The sequence below is a fragment of the Temnothorax curvispinosus genome, unplaced genomic scaffold, assembly GCF_003070985.1.
Source record: "Temnothorax curvispinosus isolate PA1 unplaced genomic scaffold, ASM307098v1 QBEX01010188.1, whole genome shotgun sequence".
Classification (NCBI taxonomy): domain Eukaryota; kingdom Metazoa; phylum Arthropoda; class Insecta; order Hymenoptera; family Formicidae; genus Temnothorax; species Temnothorax curvispinosus.
In genome coordinates, this window is record NW_020219968.1 from 1 (window position 1) to 9,042 (window position 9,042).

At 42.3% G+C, this 9,042-nt stretch overlaps 1 pseudogene; it reads left to right on the forward strand.

Moving 5' to 3' along the window:
* Positions 1 to 2,805: 2,805 nt before the first annotated feature.
* Positions 2,806 to 4,871, forward strand: LOC112459881 (annotated as a pseudogene).
* The last annotated feature ends 4,171 nt before the right edge of the window (positions 4,872 to 9,042 follow it).

The window sequence follows — 9,042 nt, forward strand, 5'->3', positions numbered from 1 at the left end:
TTATTTTTTTATGTAGGATAAGGTGCTGGTTTTACATATTATATGTCAACAGTTATTTCAATTCGTGGCTATCGTGAGCAATTATATGTCAATTTGAAAATCAGTCAACAGGAGTAGTAGAACGTTATAAATATATACAAGAACGAAATGGACAGAATGGATGAAATAAAAGAAGTTAGAAAAAGTAATTAAAAACATTACTTAATTATTAAATTTATAAATACTTTTTTTAATTTAACTCATGATTAGTATTATAATTACTAAATAGTGTTAAAAGACGAGTTTGATGAATTATTAATAAATGCAGTATTAGAATTTGAAATAATGCAAGAGGAAAATGAAGGGCGTAACTTTGATCTCGTGGAGTTCATAAAAATAGTAAAAAGAATGATTAACAAGAAATTTTAATGTGGTTGTGGAGGTTAATAATAAATTAAAGCGTTATAGAAAGGAAAGGATAAAAATCATGACGAGAATAAAAAGAAGAATAAGATGAATAAATTGTAAACAAGAAAAAATGTAAAGAAAATTGTAAAGTTAAATGTCTATTATTAATAATTTTTATTTAATAATAATTGTACAATTATTTAATATAATTATATTGAATAAAAAATATATTGTGCAATTTTAAATATTATAATTTAATTAATAATAAATAAATATAATAAAATTTGAATAAAAATGAATATAAAGGATTCTTTGCAATTGCTTTATAAGCCATTGCCTGATAAAGAAATTTTTTTTGATTAAGGATATTGAAACATAAATAAAGTCGTTTGAAGGAAAACGACTCCCGGGCGAAGCCCGGGTAACCAGCTAGTAGAATATAAAATACATTACTTATAAAAAATAACATTCAAACTATCTCAAATTTATCCGATATCGCTATTTTTATTTTTTTACACAATAAAACTGTAGTAGGAGAAAGGGAGGTAAGATAACGAAGTGGGTAAGATGACGAATTGCTAATTTTTCTAATATACTAAACTAAGAACAGATAACGAGTTGATGCTGAACTCATTAAAGACTTTAGATAATAGTATATAATCTCTTATAGTTTGATTTTGTTGTTAATATCGGTATATGCAACAACCCCGGGACGGGATGCGAAGAAATTCTCTCAATAGTCTATAAGAACACGTGTCACTTTATTACATTGACTCTCTCTCGTGAAGGTTCGCATGTATGTACATACAGTGAAAAGGGGCGACGCTTGCCGCAAGCCGGCGATATCGCGGAACGCGAGAAAAGCGTGAGGTGAGGAAAATTCGGACTTTGCTCCTTTGCGCCCGACTACCGAAACCGAGCTCTACGCACACTCACACGCATACGCTCATCCACAGCATTGCACGGGAAGCAAAAGAAATAATTTTCAACACTCCCACTCTTTCTGTGCAATATATATACTTGCATACTGACGTTTTACATTTTTCGCGTGTCACACAACTCTATCTCATCACACAGAGCTCGGAAACGATCCCTTTGCAGCGCTTTCGTAAAGATATCCGCCAACTGACTTTTTGTGGGCACATACTCCACGATTATGTCGCGTTTTTCATATTTCTCTCTTATGAAATGATATCGGACTTCAATGTGCTTTGTCCTTTTATATCTGGCCTACTCACCGTCGCGAGAAAATTCAGGCCTCCTACCCATAGACAGTCCAGTCAAATTAGACAAAAAAAAGGCTTTTGCTCGGAAGTAAAGCGGTATCAATGAAACCTTTTTAGGGTTGTTGGGGGGATGTAGAAGAGCTTATTTCTGAGTTGTCGGGTTAATTGGACCGATGGGTTTTTAAGGGGGGGAGGGGAAATAAAAAATTTCGTTTTTTCGCAATAACTCGGCGAATTTTGACCGTACATGATTGACTAACCTTTCATTTTGTAGCTCTTTTAAAGCCCTACAATTCATTTCGTGAAGACCCTAACTTAAAATCAATATTTGTCGAGTTCTAGCCGGTGAAAGTGGGAAAAAATGTATTTTGTCGCGGTTTTTTGCGTTTATCTTGTTTCCATTAATAGATAGAAATGTGCCGCCACTGACAAAGTTGTAGGGCTTGAAGAGACCTACAAAACGAGAGGTCAGTCGTTCAGATTCGTTAAAAATTGAGCCCAGGGAAGCCTCTGGAAGTCGTGCTTTTAACGCGTGGCCGATCATCGCCGGTGGCGGCGCGCCGCCGCGGCGACGATCGGCCACGCGATGGTGCGCGTCGAGTCGAGTGCGTTCGGGACTCGGCCACTTTCACCGGCTAGAACTCGGCAAATATTGATTTTAAGTTAGGGTCTTCAGGAAATGAATTGTAGGGCTTTAAAAGAGCTACAAAATGAAAGGTTAGTCAATCATGTACGGTCAAAATTCGCCGAGTTATTGCAGAAATACGAAATTTTTTATTCCCCTTCTCCCCCTTAAAAACCCATCGATCCGATTAACCCGACAACTCAGAAATAAGCTCTTCTACATCCCCCCAACAACCCTAAAAAGGTTTCATTGATACCGCTTCACTTCCGAGCTCAAATGTCTAATTTGACTGGACTATAGGATAAGATAGACGGAGCGTAAGCCTGCGAGGTAGGTGATAGCGCGGGAGGGGAAATAGACCCAAATTTCGGCAAAGTTCGGTTAGACTCGGAAACATTCGGACGCTCGACCGACTCGACAGCACACGGATGTGCCTTCGCGCTTTGGTGTGCGTTGGCAGCATGTGGAGGGGATGCGCTGGCATGCGCTGTTTGTTCGATTACACATTTGACACATTTCTCCGGACGGTGGATACCATAACCTAGAATACAGAAGCGTATCATGGAAATGAAGTGCTTAAATGGCATTTAGTGTACAAATTTCGTATTAATTGCGACGGATATGACAACTACACAATCTACTATAGTTATGAAAAGCGGTAAGATGTTTATCTGCACGTTTTACATTACCACGAAACCCTCATCATTGGAGTTGCCGTCGTAACAATTAAATAATAATCACAATAATTCTGACAAATTATGCAGATATAGAATTATTTATTATGCAAATCATTACGAATTATTATATTATTTTTTAACAAACGTTTCTTGAATGAACAGATGAACATAAAATCCACAAGATCTCTGACAAACTTGTCTTGGCAATATTCAGAGAATCAGGCAATACAATACAGTTTTCGGAATACATTGGGAAGAATATTCAGCTGTAAAAGATGCGAAATGGCTACAAATTGTCCCCCAAAGCTGCGGCTTGTTTCACAAGGAGAAATCTTATAGCCGATTATCTTAGAAACAGGACTCCATACTTTGTCAATATGCTACTGATCATATGATAACAATTCAGGACAAGAATTATACATTATATCGATTACTTATCGTCCTGCATGAAAGTTCCTTACGCGACTCACGGATATGGCGGGATATTCTTCACATCTGTTTTAGACAGATATCACAAATATGGTGAGGCATTGACAAGACAGCGAACAAATTAATAGAATTGTTCGATATCGTGGGGTCGCAATAGGGATCAGGACGGTGGCGGTGAGTCAGCGAGACAAGATTTGGTAACAAAAACAATATATTCTGTCTAAATTATGTACATTGTGTTTGCGTTGTCTTAGGCGGCGCCTTGTAGGCGCCTAATCAAAAAATATGAGTGCTAATGCACGGTTTAAAAGTTAATTTGGCGGATGGCCTTCTTTGCAAGGGGCTCAGAGGGGACCGAGTTGTTATTGAGGTCGATTTTAGAGCCCGGGGTGCGCGGTGGCTTGTCCGTCGGTTGATCCGGTGGGTCCGCTGGCGATGAAGGAGCCAGGAAAACTCTCCTGAGCACCGTCTGACACGCTGTGGTTCGCGTCTCCTTGACGCGGATCAAGTGGAGGGCCGGTGGTCGAGAGATGCGGCAATCCCGTTTCGGGAGCGTCAGTCCGGCTGGCCTGGTGCGGCGCACCTCCGGGAGCTCCAAGAGAATGAGCTTCCACGGACGTATCACCTGTCCCTTGTCCAACTCCCGTCCCATTGCCTGCCGCTCCTGCGGCACTGGCTGGTTGGCCAGACGAGATTGCACAAGGGCCGGTGGTTTTTGGTGCCGCTCCTGCGACACCGGTTTAGCGGACTCCGCCTCCTTCGTGTGCCGCTCCTGAGGTACCGGCGGGTAGGAGAGGCGCTTCCGTCGTCTCTGGCTCCGCGTCTTGGTTCGGCACCTCTTTCTTCGGGTCGCTGTTGGAGTGGGGCCACTCCGTGCCTCCGCTTCTACTGTGCCGGGCCCGGAGGGGGCGTCCGACTTGGAGGGGGCCGCGGTCTCCACAATGGCTCCACGGGAGTGCAATGAGCGGAGGAGAAGTCTCTCGACGCTCGATAATTACTGCGCGGAGGAGATGAAATCTCACTCGACGCGACAAAAGATATAATAGTTTCGAGTCTCTCAACGCTTCCTCAAGGCTAGATCGCTGAGTATAGCGGTAGGATTTGATGCTGGTCTGTGCGCGGCTCGCCTTAAATTGCTACTCGAACGTACTTTAAACGCGAGTAATTGTACGTGAGCCGGCGACGCGCCGCGGCGAGCCGCGCAATCTGATAAGCGCGTGTTGGCCGGGCGCGCATTTGTCAGGCGCGCGCGGCACATGTTCGACTTCTCAAACAAGAATACAGCTGAAAGATATTAAATAGAAACGTTTCTTGTAGATTGTATCGAAGAAGAGGCATATGCATTATTGAAGAAATGCGTTTGAGACATTCAGAAGCAATTAATCGTTAATTTGCCAAATTTCAAAGTTTAAAAGATATCTAAGCATGGGATTAAAGATAAGCAGCCAATTACAGCTAAGAACTTTGTTGTGGAAAGTGTTGCTAAAGAATAAAAGAAACATTCACTTTATATCTTTTCGTAGGAAAAATATTTTCATCATAGGAATAAATGATCTAATTGTAATTTGATAATAAAAATATCAGTGATTATAATTGCATGGTTGTAATTACGGTAAATATGCAAAATTTGCATATTTATTTTTTATTTGCAGAATTTGACGTTCGCGATCGTCATATGCGACAACTTCAATTCACGCGCGCGTAACGTGGTCCGAACGTCCCCGAGTCTAACCGAACTTTGCCGAGACTTGGGTTTATTTCCCCTCCCGCGCTATCCTTACCCCCCTTATCCATAGTAGCACATTACGCTCCGTCTATCTTATCCTAGGTCTATGCTCCTACCGCTTCTCTATAAGGAAAGAGTGACCCCAAAATCAGTGGTTTTTTCGCCTATTTTTGGTTCCGCGATATTGGAACTGAATTGTGTATTAAATAATACTTTATGACAAGACATCAATCACAAAAAATTTTTAAGTTGAGGTGAGAATTGATTCCAGAGATATGGGAGATCAAAGTAGTCAAAATTCATTAACTCGTCAGCCCGTACGCTTTAAGGGGATGCTGGAGCCGTCTGTATAACCGACAAAATTACCATTTTCCATGTTATCGACTATATCTGTCCTTGTATAGACAAAGATATAGACAAGAATAGCACGCTACATTGCACGCACACATACGCACGATGCACATTATACTTTTATACGAAGTTTTAAATTATCGGACTGAAAGAAAAATTTGTGCTTTAAAGCGTACGGGCTGACGAGTTAATGAATTTTGACTACTTTAACCTCCCATATCTCTGGAATCAATTCTCACCTCAACTTAAAAATTTTTTGTGATTGATTTCTTGTCATAAGGTATCATTTGACACACAATTCAGTTCCAATATCGCGGGACCAAAAATAGGCGGTTTTTGGGGTCACTCTTTATTCTCTGATTTCTCGTCATTGCGACAATTTTCGAGCTTACAATTGGGATCCACGGAAACACTTACAACTTTTGCATCAACCAGATTAAATTTAATCAGTTCATCAATATAACCACTTTAGTGGATTTAACATGCGTTTATTTTTACGATCTCACTCGATTTGAAGACCGACGAAACTTCCCGAGTTACCGACTGTTATTTCGAACGACGATTTTAACGCATCCAATACAATGTTTATCGCTTCGACGGATTCCGCAAAGATCAACCCGTCGTCAACATGCAATGCCAAAATTATTAATAACAAATTGTTTATTCGTCCTATATACACGCATTTGTCTGCGTCACTAGCACTGAATTTATATATTTTTTTAAAATTGATCAAAATTTTCGTTCCAGCAGCGCGAAGCTTGCTTGAGACCATATAAAGATTTTAACAATTTACACACGATTTTCTCACCATCACCACCACTGGCGTTGAGACCCTCGGGAACTGCCATGTAAATCTCCTCCTGGAGATCGCCGTGGAGAAACGCTGTCTTTATATCAAATTGATGCATTTCGTAGTCATTCTTCGTAGCGATGGCCAGCAAAACCCTCAGTGACTCGTACCTGACGACTGGAGAGAACGTCTCGTGGTAGTCAATGCCCTCGCGTTGAGTGAAGCCCCTTGAACAGAGGCGAGCTTTGTGACATTTCACGTCACCTGAAGGTGTTTTCTTCACTTTGAAGACCCATCTCGAGTCAATTGTCTTCTTTCCTGGTGGGAGTGGAACGATCTTCCACGTTCCATTCTTTTCGTGAGCGCTGAGTTCCTCACCGATTGCACGCTTCCATTGCGCACTTTCTGGACCACTCACTGCTTCCTCGTATGAAAGAGGCTCTTCGTACTCGGCGACGTGAGCTTCAAAACGCTCAGGTGGCCGAATTGCCTGTCGATTCCTTAGCATGCAAGCTTGCTGCTCCTGTTGCTCGTCGTCGTCTTCTTTATGATTATTTTTCTGCTCTTCAGCATGTTCAACTTTTATTACATGAACTTGAACTTCAGCATCCACTCCTGGAATTTCTGCTTCCTCTCCGTCCTCGTCGGCTCCCACTGGATCATTGATTCCTATATGTGTAATTCTGTCTCTCTCCTGAGTGACATTCGATGTTTCATTAAATGTTACATTTTTACTCACAGTCATTTTTCTCGTGACTGTATTGTAAAACGGTAGTTTGTCAACTCACCGTCATACCCGACGAAGATCACTTTCTCCGCCTTCCCATCAAATTTTTTTCTGTGAATCTTCGGGATATGAGAGAATGCCTCGGTTCCGAATGTTTTGCTCCGGATAAATCTGGCCTTTTCCCATGCCAGATTTCATACGGCGTGGCATTTTTCACTTGACTCGTCGCAGTCCTGTTGAGCAAATATACTGCCGTGTTGACAGCTTCGGCCCACAGGAATCTGGGCAAACTTTTTGCCTCCTACATCGTCAAAGCAGACTCCGCGATCGTCCTGTTGTCGCGTTCAGCGCGACCATTTTGTTCTGGGGTATATGGAGCAGTTGTTTCGAGTTGAATACCATTTTGATCTAAATAGTCTTTCATCAAACCATTTACGTATTCGCGTCCATTATCGATACGCAGAATTTTTATCGACCGGTCAAACTTATTTCTCACGCCGTGTATACTTATTGAACGTGTCTACCACATCTGACTTGTGCTTTAGAAAATACACATGATAAAAACCAGATGTATTGTCTTTAAATGAGACAAGAATTTCGCGCCATTGAGAGAGCTAACCGACATCGGGCCACACACGTCACTGTGTATGTATTCTCCCGGTACGCGTTTCACGCGCGACACTGTACTTTTGTACGATGCACGCTGCAACTTTCCTGTTTGACACGGTTCACAGAAATATTCGCTTTTGTCTGAAATGTCAATTCCGTTTACTAACTTCGCGGTATCACGCACTGCTTTTGCGTTTACATGTCCTAACCGCTCGTGCCACACGCGTAAACTGTTGCTGCTGCTCACCACGTGCGCTTCGTTCTTGATTGCTGATTTCACAAACAATCTATAAAGCTGATTGCTCTGTTTGGATCCCTCGATCATCACTTTGCCGTCACGTGTAATTTGTATGGACTTCTTCGAGAGTTCCACCTTCAGACCTCTTTCCGTACACATTCCGAGCGAAAACAAGTTTTTCTTGAACGATGATATGTATATCACATTCTCGATGTTGAAACACAACCACGCGCCGTTTACCAAACTTTTAATCGGCACTGTTCCACAACCTTTTACCGCGCATGGCCCATCATCGCCAGTATGATCTCGCCCGATGCTTCCGAGAAGCTTGAAAACCAATCCCGGCGAAATGTGATGTATCTCGAACTAGCGCTGTCTCCGTACCATACGTCGCGTGCATCCTTTCTCATGAACTCTTCTCTCCCGTCATGAGAAGCATTGAAGGCAAATATCTTGAACAAATCCGACTTTTCTCCTGTAGCTTTGACCGTTGCTATCAGGGCACTCACATTTGCTCCACCTGCACCTTTTTCTTTTTCAGCAATGAATTTTCGACACTTTGCCCTAATGTGTCCAACCTTTTTACAGTGAAAACACTTGATAATTTTCTTTTGGTCTTGTCGCCCGTTACCTCCGCGGCGGGACGTGCCACTCACCACACTAAACGCTGATTCCGTTTCTTCATTTTGCGTGAGGCGACTCTCTTCCTTTTATCAAACGTTCTTGTAAATTATTAATCGTTTGATTTTCGACAGCTACACTGTCCCACGCCGTCACCAGGGCACTATATTTCGTGGGGAGGCTGCCTAGCACTTTTGCTATGATGGCGTTGTCGGAGATTTGCTCGTTGAGATCCTTGAGTTGGCGCGCCATGTTTTCGACCTTCGAGACATGCTGCGTCGTTCGCGCCCATTCGATAACTATGGAATTTCTGGTTGAGATGGAGCAAGTTCGAAGCAGACTTCTGCTCGTGTATACTTATTAACTTGTCCCACATCTCTTTCGACGTGTTGCACATAACCAGATATTTCAGCTGAGAATATTTGCCGCCGTCGAAATCGTGCACATGGCCGCCGCATCTTTCTTCAACCAATCTGTATGTCCTGCCGCTCCGACCTCCAGTTTCGGGATTGTTCCATCGACGTAGTCCTTTATTCTTTGAACAACCAGCACGGTGCTGATTTGAAATTTCCACAGTTGGAAATTGCTTCCGTCGAACTTCGTAATCTGCTTCAGATGAAGATCCGCCATCTTTTC